Source organism: Elgaria multicarinata, chromosome 6 (assembly GCF_023053635.1).
Source record: "Elgaria multicarinata webbii isolate HBS135686 ecotype San Diego chromosome 6, rElgMul1.1.pri, whole genome shotgun sequence".
Classification (NCBI taxonomy): Eukaryota; Metazoa; Chordata; class Lepidosauria; order Squamata; family Anguidae; genus Elgaria; species Elgaria multicarinata.
Window position 1 is genome coordinate 64435427 of NC_086176.1, and position 13568 is coordinate 64448994.

Consider the following 13568-nt stretch of genomic DNA (forward strand, 5'->3'; position numbering starts at 1 on the left):
TGTAGGAATTCTAAACATCAATTTAGTCATCTGTCCAGCTCTTTGAGAATGGAGAAAACCTTAGATTCTGTTTTAGTATCTGTCTCACTTTGTTGCACATGACAGTACTATTTATTTTGGGAGACACTTAAATTTGAAGAATGGGGAGACCTAGAAATTCCAACAGTCATATCCAACTAAGCTAGTAGTTCTCACCTCATCCCTTCCCCCAACTACAATTTAAACCACAGTGAGTATAGGAATTTGTCCTGCACAGTTTTAATTGTCTTACAGTGTGTTGTACTTCTTACATAATCCCCAACAATTTTAGTGGATCAAGAGAGGTTCCCAGCAGATTGTACCCACTATGTTTTGTAACCTATTATATGTATTATGCTATTGAGCTTGTTTGCTAAAATGGTTAATCTGTTCCTTTGCTTGAATTTTAGATGGAGTTACCTCTGGTTCCAGACAAATATTAAAGCCATGATCACATGCTTTGCACAGAAAAAGAAAAATGTGTTAGACTTCTCTTTATGAATAGAAGCAGGTGAATAGTCATTCACCCTTCTGACTTCATAATTTATACAGTGTTAGTCTGTAGGGAAGGTCTATAATTGGAGTTGAAGTAAGCTAGGTGAAAATTGGTAGGTAGCACACCCATCTGCATCACTCTTAATTAGGCAACTTCAATGCCAATATTCAAACTTTGCCATATCTTTAGCATACTTTATCCCCCAGTCTAAGAAGATCGTCCTACATGAAGATACCAATATGTAAGAGAGAGAGAGAGAGAGAGATCTCAATAGGCAGCTAAGAGTTAATATCCTGAAAGTAAGTACGATTTACTGTGATCATTGTCGCATCTGCTTAGTGTTTCATGACAAACTCTATTAAGCAGAACAGAGTTGCTGTTAATTTAATTAGATGAGCAGGTTCTTTTGTGGGCCAAGATGCGTTTAGGAGTCCCAACGCTGGTGTGGAGAACGTGGCTGGCAATCTTTCAACCAGAACAATTGAAACATAAATATTAAAGTAGGGATGGGGGTGGGAATCAATAATAATCCTTAGGTAGAGTCCATCACATATCAAGCTGAATCCTGAAATAGAACGAAAGCATAATAAAGATGACCATAATAGAGAAGAATGACAAGTATAAATAATCTGCAATACCTAATGGCCATTTTCCACTGCGGCATTATGTACAATGAATTTTCCCATAGTCTTTGCATTGAAAGGAATGGATGGGGGTTTAACCAGACTGCTGATTTTTGTAGTGAAGTCTGCATCCACAATAAATCTGTGGCCCCTGGACTGGCCTCTGAACATCCTTGGTTACCCTTCTTATGTGGCAACTTTTTGGCGTACATCCATGTAAGACCTGTTTTGGAATTCATCATTAAGCTATCTCGCTCAGCAAAAAAATGGAGGATAGTACATGGTATGGCAAAAGTGAAACAATGTTTGTTAAGGTTAGTAATATTTCTGTTACTCAATGAACCAAGTGAAGCCATTTTAGTACACAACTCCATTTGACTAGTACAAATGCTTGACTAACTGTTAAGCTCTATTAAGGCTTAACAGAGGACAGTTGTAACTTTATGCTTTCGAAGCCTTGTTTGGCAATATCCACCTTCAAGACAAACAGCATCTTGTAGTACTAACATGATTGTGCATTTTTCCCTTCAGGGTGTTACATTTAAGATTGTCTTGGTTTGCTTCTTTTTGAAAATTACAGTTGAATCTCATTTGATTAGGTTGTCCATATTTTGTCCTTGGTGAAGTTGAAGGATACTCTCTAAACTTTCCAACCTGCAGATGTGGGGGTGTGGGGGAATCGGAGGCCTGGATCCAGAATTGTCCATCAACCAGTAAAGGATACCATTGACTTCCCCCCTGCAGTTCCTTCACACAGACACCCTCCAAATCTCCTCTAGTGTTTCTCCCAATCCTCCAGAGCAGATTTAGAGGACACACGGGGGTGGAGGCTTCCAGGGCTAGAAAGGATGAGGAAGTCCCATTCCACCAACAATAATATCCTTCCTCTGGCAGAACACCAACTCTAGATCCAAGCCATACAAGGTGGAAATCCAGAATTCAGACTCACATAGACTCAAATGTCTTACCTTAAGAATGCCTTAAAGAGTTCTTCCCATGCTGTCTCCTAGGGTGGGGCCGATGTGGAATTCTCAAAGACCACCTGACCAAATCCATCTTTCTATAACGGCCTTCCTGAACCCAGTGACCTGGACTGCATGGCCAATCCACACTGGCTAAAAAGGAAATTTTAAAGGCACAGTTACAAATAATTCCAACAAGGAGAAAAGATAGAAGACAACAGAGGAAACCAATGTGGCTCCACAAAAAGCTTAGAGATGATCTGAAAACAAAAAAGGATACATATAGGAAGTGGAAGGAAGGCCAGGCTACAAAAGAAGAGTACAGACAGGTGGCGCAGAAGTGCTGAAATGGCGTCAGGAAGGCTAAAGCTGTGAATGAGCTGAGATTAGCGAGGGATGCTAAAAGCAATTAAAAGGCTTTCTTCAGATATGTGAGTAGTAAAAGGGTAAGAGGAGGGCTAATGTTGTCCCTATCTTCAAAAAGGGCAAAAAGGAGGAACCTGGGAACTACAGACCAGTCAGTCTGACATCCATCCCTGGGAAAACTCTGGAGCAGATTATAAAGAAGTCAATCTGTAAACACCTTGAAATCAATGCAGTGATTACTAGAAGCCAACATAGATTTGTCAGGAACAAATCCTGTCAGACTAATTTGATCTCATTTTTTGATCGGGTAACCTCCCTTGTGGACTGTGGGAATGCTGTGCACGTCATATATCTTGACTTCAGCAAAGCTTTCGACAAAGTGCCCCATGATATTCTGATTAACAAACTAGCCAAAAGTGGGCTAGATGGAACAACTATTAGGTGGATTCACAGTTGGCTACAGAATCGGACTCAAAGAGTACTTATCAATGGAACCTTCTCAACCTGGGGAGAGGCAATGAGTGGGGTACCGCAGGGCTCAGTCCTGGGCCCAGTGCTCTTCAACATTTTTATTAATGATTTGGACGAGGAGGTGCAGGGAACGCTTATCAAATTTGCAGATGACACAAAATTGGGTGGGATAGCTAATACCCTGGAAGACAGAAACAAACATCAAAGTGGTCTTGATAGGCTGGAGTGCTGGGCTGAAAACAACAGAATGAAATTTAATAGGGATAAATGCCAAGTTCTACATTTAGGAAATAGAACCAAATGCACAGTTACAAGATGGGGGATACTTGGCTCAGCAATACTACAAATGAGAAGGATCTTGGAATTGTTGTAGATCACAAACTGAATATGAGCCAACAGTGCGATATGACTGCAAGAAAGGCAAATGCTATTTTGGGCTGCATTAATAGAAGTATAGCTTCCAAATCACATGAGGTACTGGTTCCTCTCTATTTGGCCCTGGTTAGGCCTCATCTAGAGTATTGTGTCCAGTTCTGGGCTCCACAATTCAAGAAGGATGCAGACAAGCTGGAGCGTGTTCAGAGGAGGGCAACCAGGATGATCAGGGGTCTGGAAACAAAGCCCTATGAAGAGAGACTGAAAGAACTGGGCGTGTTTAGCCTGGAGAAGAGAAGATGGAGGGGAGACATGATAGCACTCTTCAAATACTTCAAAGCTTGTCACACAGAGGAGGGCCAGGATCTCTTCTCGATCCTCCCAGAGTGCAGGACACGGAATAACGGGCTCAAGTTAAAGGAAGCCAGATTCCAGCTGGACATCAGGAAAAACCTGACTGTTAGAGCAGTATGACAATGGAATCAGTTACCTAGGGAGGTTGTGGGCTCTCCCACACTAGAGGCCTTCAAGAGGCAGCTGGACAACCATCTGTCAGGGATGCTTTAGGGTGGATTCCTGCACTGAGCAGGGGGTTGGACTCGATGGCCTTGTAGGCCCCTTCCAACTCTGCTATTATTTGATTCTATGAGTCTATGCATGATGGGTATTGGGGGAGTCTGCTACATATCCACATGTTTTGTGTGCAAAACCTCAAAATTACAGCAAAAATCTAAACAGAGAATACAGTAGATCCCAGAAGATGACTGCATGAGACACTTTGCAGCTATCCTTAGGTACTCAACATTAGTAATGGCATTCATTTCACAGCAGAAAGTTTAAGAAAGCCAATATATTCAGATCCAATAGGTACACTGGGCAGGTTTTACATACCAGGCGAAAGTAAAAGCAGGGGGAAAGGTCATGTATGTCTCCAATCAGGAGAGCAGAATCCTTCTTTCTACCTCCTGGCTTTATTGTTGCAGGTGAGAAGTTATGTGTATGACCTCCATACACATAGAACAATGAATAAAGTTCACTGTCTCCATTCCCTTGTTCAATCTGTTTTTGATCAGCAGTAAGAAATAAATGTGTATTTCTTTCTCAACCCATGTCTGAAGTCCAGACAAAATCCTTCTGAAACAATTTAAATGATTTCTGGTCAATCTTTCACTGGTTTATGAACAAAAAGGATACCTCTATTTTTAAAAATGAATACCAGAAAGATAACAGGCTTTATTTCATATATGCCTTAGAAATGGGAACATAATCTTATCATTTTTCAGAAAATATAATCTAAAATGTTCAAACTTCTGATAAATGGAATCATCCTCATTGGTGCGTCAAATTGGAGATTAACCATCTTCTCCCCCCCCCCTCCTTTAATGCTGCTTAGAATCACCTGGGAAGCAATGCTTTATGAGATAGGATGGTTCAAACAATTTTGCAAAGCGCAAGAGACAAAGAATTCATTTTACACTAAACTGGTTTCCTTGGAAACACAGAAAAAAAACCACAACGTGATGTCTTTTAGCGGTAGTTCAAGGACCTCTCTAGCTGTCTTGTGATACAGCATATTTCTGTCTAACTCCCTCTCTAGATCAAACAAGGACAGAACAAGTTTAGTAATACAATGTCACGTCATCTGCTGATATGTCTCTTTGCATACCGTGCTTTTAAAAAGATATATACACACACACACACACACACACACACAATGTTTGAAGCAAATTATTGATCTTTTTTGCAACAATTTATATTCTGAATCAGGTAAAAATAAAACCTGAAAGATTGTTGTGCATTTTGTAGGGGGTGAAAAGTTACTCCAGTGGCCAGCTGAGCCAGTGCTTCCCAAAAATTTCTTTCATGAGACTATGCAGTGGAATTTTGTCTTTACTTGACACCTTCCTTTTAGTTCCAAACTCTGAGCCCCAGAGTGAAATTTAATTTAGCTCTTTGTGTCCTGATGACCTATTCACAAGATACTTACAAACTAACAGTCTGAACCTAGCATTTTTAATCACCAAAATGAGAGCTCCAGCTATTGGGTGGTATAGAAATGTAATAAATAAATAAATAAAATAAATAAATCTAGTTCTTCTTAGACCCAGTTGGCCTTAAATCAACATTTTGAGCAATTGTTGTTCCGATTCCATTTATAAAATCTGTGAAGTAAAACGATGTCATTGCTTCCTAGGGTAACTTGTTCATTGTTTAAGTGTTTTTATAAACTGGCCTGGTCATATACATAAGTAACATGAGGTTTTCCTCTGGTGTCAACTAAGTTGAGTTCCCCAAGCCACAAGGTGAATCAGAACCCCAGAAATATTGTAGCATGATGTGCCCTCTTCCATAAGCCCTGGACTCCTATAGACATATGGAACATATAGACATAGTGAGGGAGGAAGCAGCAGCCAGGCACCTCTCCACCGTGCCTGGGTCCAGCTCCAGCTGAGAGCCCCCTCCCTCCTGCTACCAACTGTCTCTGGAGAGGCCACCAGTGAGGGAGGAAGCAGCAGCCAGGCACCTCTCCACTGTGCCTGGGTCCAGCTCCAGCTGAGAGCCCCCTCCCTCCTGCTACCAACTGTCTCTGCAGAGGCCACCAGTGAGGGAGGAAGCAGCAGCCAGGCACCTCTCCACCGTGCCTGGGTCCAGCTCCAGCTGAGAGCCCCCTCCCTCCTGCTGTCACCTGTAACTGCTGAACTTTCCAACTAAGATTGTAGTGCCTGAATTTGCTTTCCTTTCCCCTCTCCTCCTCCTCCCTCCCAATCCCCTTTCCTTTTGTGTCATGTCTTTTAGATTGTAAGCCTGTGGGCAGGGACTGTCCAGAAATACTTTTGTAAGCCGCCATGAGAGCCTTTTTTGGCTGAATGGCGGCATAAAAATGCTTAAATAAATAAATAAAATAACTGCAATGGCCAACAGACCACATTGCAAAGATATAAGTAGTGGTACATGTGTCCTATAATGTGGCTCCTCTTATCAAAGGTCACTACCAGTCCATAGAAATTGTATGGCATCACACTAGTCATGCTTTGAGTGATGCCTGAACCAAGAATATTTCTTGGTTCAGCAAAACAAAATGTGATATTGGCAGTTCCGTGTCATTTTAATCCATGAGCGCAACACATCTAGGAATCCACATGTCTGTAATCACCCCATGGATCACACAACCTACTCGTAGCAAGCCCAGTGTACCATACATCAGAACGATGGAGAAACAAAGGGCTAAGAGTGAACTGCACTACTTGCAACTGAAAGTGGAGCATCGCTGTTTTTTAATCCTCCTCTAGATGTAAACAAAAGCAAAAACTTGCATGTAGAAAACAAGCACAGTAGAGAGCAGGATGGGATGGAATCTAGCAAGGATTTGTTTTGATTTGTTTTAATGTGTTAAAAATAGCATCCTCCTGCACTCTGAAATGGTACAGTCCACTGCACCACCATAGGATTCTACTATCTCATTTTGTTGAATGTGTATATGAAGCCTCAGGACCAAACCAGACATTATTTTAAATCTATGCCCAGCACCTACCCCTTTTTTTCATTTTTACTCTACAGTAGGTGCTGGAGTGATTTGGATCAGGACCCTAGCATTGGGGATGGAGCTTTTAAGATCAGGACCCTTGCAAGCCGCCTTGAGGCCCAGCATGGGGGGAAAGGAGTGATAGAAACAACAACAACATAATAGAAGAATAAAAACGAACAACAAATGTAGGTGCTAGACACAGTTTTAAAGTAACATCTGTTTGGGCCCTTAGTTATAGAATCTGAAAGCTTTTTTCAGGGTGAGTTGTCTTCCTCCTGACCCCTTAGTTTATATACATTTTTGGCCAATATGGTTCCAGGAAAATCAGTAAGCAGTGTGAATTTTAACCACCTGCCCACCACACTAATATTATTATTATTATTATTATTATTTATTTATTTATATAGCACCATCAATGTACATGGTGCTGTACAGAGTAAAACAGTAAATAGCGAGACCCTGCCGCATAGGCTTACCTTCTAATAAAACCATGATAAAACAATAAGGAGGGGAAGAGAAAGCAAACAGGCACAGGATAGGGTAAACAGGCACTGGGTAGGGTAAAACTAACAGTATAAAGTCAGAACAAAATCAAGTTTTGTTTTGATCTGGAAGTGTAATAAGTCTGTAGTTATGATTATTAGGGGTATGCAGAGTGGGTATTCTCTGCCCCTATTTCCGGAGTGGGTCCCTCTCTCCACCCCATCAAATTACCCATCGAAGAACTGTTCTGTTTTCAGGTAACCACTACATTATCAACAATAGGAATTAACAGAATTAGGAATTAACAAAATAGGAATTAACAGTTCTCTCATTTGGCTACTTGGAGAACAGCCACACTTGAAGTTCTTAAAAAATGGGCTATCAGTCATCACATGTACAGTAATAAAGCATATAGATGTCAGCACTCAGGTATAAGGAATGCATAAAGAAGATAATGTTTCCATTATTAACAGACTTTTCTGGAAGTAACTCCACAACTTTGGTATCAATTTGTTTAAGGGCTGTGTCCTCTTATATCATCAAAGGGGTTGCTAAGTTTTTTATGACCTCAGTGCAAATTAGGGGGGGTGCTGTTATCCTCCTGAAAGACAGAATTCTAGAAAACTTTATTTTGCTATTATCTTACTTCATCATTATTTTACATTAACCTTACATTAACTTTGCTGGTCTCTGACCATAATAAATGAAATGATGATGCATACAGATGTCAAGTGATGAACACATGTGCATGACCAGCCTTGAGTCTTCTACCATGCTGCTCTCTAGAGATGCAGTCTGATTCCAAACAAGTAATTTACATGGAAGAAGAGGAGTCATGTGTGCACCCAGCATTTTCTTTGAAGATTTCCCCAAGAAGTTTCAAAGACAGCTAGTCTCCCTTTCGGAGAAAACACTAAATTACTCCTTTGGATTATGGAGGGGGTTTGGAACATCTTCCTTTTCTATAATTCATCAGGCCACATTTCTCTTTTTCTTCAGGTCTCTTCTCAAAACAGCCCACTGCTCTTCAAAACCTTTCCTTCTTCACTAGAGCCTTCTTCTACTGCCAATGCCAAATGATGGCACACTGCCAGCATCCCCAGTGCTCACTTGTCAGTCTTTCGGGTCTCCCCCACAACTGTCTTGTCCACCTAAATGGAGTATAATCCCTTTGTAGCTTCTCTATTCTGTAAAATGACAGGCCCGTTGTTTAGGGTGACCATATGAAAAGGAGAACAGGGCTTCTGTAACTTAAACATTTGTATAGAAAAGGGAATTTCAGCAGGTGTCATTTGTATGCTTGCAGCACTTGGTGAAATTCCCCCTTCATCACAACAGCTAAAGCTGAAGGAGCCCTGCCCTCTTTTGTATCTGGTCAAGAGGGCAGGGCTCCTGCAGCTTTAACTGTTGTGAAGAGGCAATTTCACCAGGTGCAGCATGCATACAAATGACACCTGCTGAAATCCCCTTTTCTATTCAAATATTAAAGATACAGAAACCCTGTCCTCCTTTGCATATGGTCACCCTACCATGGTTGGAGCTCAAAGAACGATTAAAGAGTCAGGGGGCCATATAAAGATGCTTTGCTTCTTAAAGTGGTAGCGGCTGCACATTATCTGTGCTGCAGCCCTCAGTTCACCATCTTGACCGTCTGTGACATTGAAGAAGTAGTTCTCTCTCCGCTTCATTTCAATGTCCATAGCTGTTAAAGCAACATGTGCTTTGGCCTTAAGAAGGCCACAACACCAAGAAGTTGGGTGGGTCACCATATTTGGCTGTAGAGCTGTATTCTGTTTGGCATGACTCAGCTGTGCAGGTCCACAGTAGCAGGTGTGGAGCAGGGAAAGATCTCTGCACAAAACCCTGGAAAGCTCCTGCCAATCAGAATAGGCAATATTGGGTCAATAAAGAAATAGTTTGACTTGGTATAAGGTAGGTCCCTGTGTTCCTAGACAGCTGGCCCTTAGTTGTAGCACTTGGGGAGCAGGGCTTCAGCTCACTAACATTTACAAGCAAATATATTAATATGTTTCCTGTCTTTACAACGTCGGGGTCATCTACACCAAGAAGGATATTCCAAAATGAAAGCGGTATCTAGAAGGCAGGAGACCCACTACTGCTTTATAGCATTATTGAAGTGCACTGCAGGATCTACACTACTGCTTTATAGTGGTACTGAAGTGCACTGACAATTGTTGGGGCCCATGACACATCTACACTGAGCAGGATATAACACTATGAAAGTGGTACGAAAGCGGTACACAGTATGTGTCAATGGGCCCCAACAGTTCTCAGTGCACTTCAGTACTGCTATAAAGCAGTAGCGTGGCTCCTGCCTTTTATATACCGCTTTCATGCCTCTTTCATAGTGGAATATCCTGCTTGGTGTAGAGCCCCTTGGATGTTCGCACTAGATAATCAACTAATGAAGACTAAGGTGTAGGTGAAAAGTTTACAAATCAGCCTTCCCCAGCCTGATGCCCTCCAAATGTTTTTGGACTTCAACTCTCACCAGTCCCAGCCAAAATGGCCAATGGTCAAGAATGCTGGGAGGTGTAGTCCAAAACATCTGGAGGGCATCAGGTTGAGGAAAGCTGGTTTAAATCATCACATAGCTATGTTAGATTTGAACTTAATTTTTTAAAAGAACTATTTAAAAACAGAAGTCTGACCTAAACATTTCTTTCTAATCAAAATGAGTTGTTAGGTGACTTTGTGGATTAAGGAAGCATCCTTGGATTTCTCCTATAAAGAACTAAAAGGAGATGGGTATCACACAGAAGACAATTTCTTTCCTTTTTCTTTCTTTCAAGCTGGAAACTATATCCATATTTCTTTTTTGCCATCCTCAAAAGCAAATCTTGACCATAACAAAAGTAACATTAGTAGTAGTAGTAGTAGTAGTAGTAGTAGTATCCTGCCTTTTGCCCAATGCCGGGCCTCAAGGCATCCTTACAAAGTTTAAAACATACATTGGGCGGGGGGAAACAAAACCATAAACGTTTAAAATACACAACAAAATTCTAAGACATTAAGATAGATGGAGGGCCAGTTTATTCTCCAAAGGCCTGCTGGAACAAAAAAGTTTTCGCCGCTTCCGAAAGGCCATCAAGGAGGGAGCCAGCCTAGCTTCCCTGGGAAGAGAGTTCCAGAGCACTGGAGCAGCCACTGAAAAGGCCCTCTCCCATGTTCCCACCAAGCACGCCTGTGAAGATGGTGGGACTGAAAGAAGGGCTTCTCCAGAAGATCTCAAAGCACGGGCAGTCTCATAAGGGAGAATACGTTCTTTCAAATAACCTGGACCCAAGCCATATAGGGTTTTATAGGTCATAACCAGCACTTTGAATTGTGCCCGGAAACAGACTGAAAGCCAGTGGAGCTGTTTTAACAGGGGAGTTATGTGCTCCCTGTAACCAGCCCCAGTCAACAATCTGGCTGCAGCTCTTTGAACCAGCTGGAGTTTCCGAACACTCTTCAAAGGCAGCCCCATGTAGAGCGCGTTACAGTAATTATTTATTATTATTATTATTTATTTATATAGCACCATCAGTGTACATGGTGCTGTACAGATAACACAGTAAATAGCAAGACCCTGCCGCGTAGGCTTACAATCTAATAAGTTGTAGTAAACAATAAAGAGGGAAGGAGAATGCAAACAGGCACAGGGAAGTGTAAACAGGCACCGGGTAGGGTGAAGCTAACAGTATAGAGTCAGAACAAACTCAATATTTGAAGGCTATAGGGAAAAGAAAAGTTTTTAGCTGAGTTTTAAAAGCAGTGATTGAGTTTGTAGTTCTCAAGTGTTCTGGAAGAGCGTTCCAGGTGTAAGGGGCAGCAGAAGAAAAAGGACAAAGCCGAGTAAGGGAAGTGGAGGTCCTTGGGCAGGCGAGAAGCATGGCATCAGAGGAGCGGAGAGCATGAGCGGGGCGATAGTTTGAGATGAGAGAGGAGAGATAGGCAGGAGCTAGACCGTGAAGAGCTTTGAAAGTCAGCAGGAGAAGTTTATATTGGATTCTGGAGTGAATTGGAAGCCAATGGAGAGATTTCAGAAGTGGAGTGACATGGTCAGAGCGGCGGGCCAAGAAGATGATCTTAGCGGCAGAGTGGTGGACAGAGACCAGCGGACTGATGTGAGATGAAGGAAGGCCAGAGAGAAGAAGATTGCAGTAGTCCAACCGAGAGATAACCAGTGCGTGAACGAGAGTCTTGGCAGAAGAGACAGACAAAAATGGTCGAATCCTGGCAATATTATACAGGAAGAAACGACAGGATTTAGCTACTGCCTCGATGTGAGGAGTAAAGGAGAGCGAGGAGTCAAATATAAAGCCAAGACTACGAGCTTCCTTGACCGGAGTAAGCGTAACTAAGGCATGTGTCACCGTGGCCAGGTCCGACATCTCTAGGAAAGGGCACAGCTGGCTCATTAGCTTTAACTGTGCAAATGCACTCCTGGCCACCGCCGAAACCTGGGCATCCAGGCTCAGGGCTGAATCCAGAAGTACACCCGAGCTGTGGACCTGTGTCTTCAGGGGGACTGTAACACCATCCAATACAAGCTGAATCCCTATTCCCTGATCTGCCTTTTGACTCATTCACCTCTTGTGTGCAAAATGCATTAAGCTGAGTGACAGTGTCCTAAGTGGTCTCCTGAGTGTTTTTTCTTTATAATAAACGTGCCATTCTACATAACTAATATGATGTGATTGGTTCTTCATTCATCTTTATTTTTTGCCTTTCAATGCAAATCAACAATAAAGCCCCATCCAAGAATTCAAGCACCAGCTACTGGAATTGTGGAAGAGGCCTCCCGTGTCTTAATGCTAATTAGAGATGAGTTGTTTCACATATAAAAATAGGAAAAATACTTCCAATAGAAGTTGGAATGTAAGGTAGCCTTACATTTAAATTAGCATAATGCTTTAGAATTAGAAAACAAGCATGGTTCTTTTTCTCCAAGCCACTGGACAGTTTTAAAATAAATAAATCTATAAATGATCATTGAAAAGAATACATTTACAAGGTTCACCAAACAGAAGCGTTGTCACTATGATAATTAGGCAAGTATGCAGCTTTTCAGAAATATTATTATATACATAAATACATTTGAGCCTTACTAACGAGGATATTGAAATCATTATGTTATTTCTAGTTGTGCTACAGCTCTTGAATTGGATACATGCATAATCCAAAACCCCAATTAAAAAAATCTAAAAACTTTTGTACTCTTCTCCCTCACTATTTACGTCCAAATGATTGACAATACAACTCTACTCAAAAGTGAGTCCAGTTCAGTTCAATGGAACTTACTCCTAGGAAACTGAGTATATGATTGCAGCCTAAAAGTGCAATCCTAAACCTTGCCAAAGGGTGGCTAAGTGGGGTTAGGATGAAGTAGAGGAGGCCCTCCACCAGCAGAAATGGCCACCTGTCTGCCTTGGTTCCCTCCCCACTGGAAAGCCCCATAGGCATAGAAGAACTGGTGGTGGTCTTTCTGCTGATTGATGGAGTCAACTTGGGACATTCTAAGGGTAGATCAGGGTTGAGCAACTCTTCCATCTTTTCTTTCCTAACAGATTTTCAGTGGCAAGAAAAAAGATGGAAAATGCAGGAGGGTTTCTAGTGGAAGTTGACATCATCTGCAGGGGAACTATGGCCATGGCTAGAGCTGGCCTATATCCCGGGATTGTCCCAGGATCATCTCTGTGCATCCAAATGACACACAGGGGATCCTGGGAGCAGGCAGGGACGACCCCTCCATCTGCCTGGGATAATCCTTAGGTCTAGCTAAGGCCTATATGAAAGGAAGGGCAGGGCTCCTGCATCTTTAACAAATGTATAGAAAGGAGTGTTTCAGCAGGTATCATTTGTATTCATGCAGCACCTGGTGAAATTTCCTCTTCATCACAACAGTTAAAGCTGCAGTTAAAGCTTTAACTGTTGTGATGAAGAGGGAATTTCACCAGGTGCTGCATGCATACAAATGACTCCTGCTGAATTTCCTTTTTCTATACAACCGTTAAAGATGCAGGAGCCTTGTCCTCCTTTTCATATGGTCAGCCTAAACATCTGGACCCTTGGTAAAATTCCATGAATGAGGCAGGGTGATGGCACAATAAAAGACCCATCTGGAAGTACCCTGTGACATACCGGACTGGAGCTGGCATAGTTCATTCCTCCTCCAGTTCATTTCAACAAGACGGGCAGGGTTTCAAAGGGATCCACTGGGCATGTAAGTGCGACATTTTTAG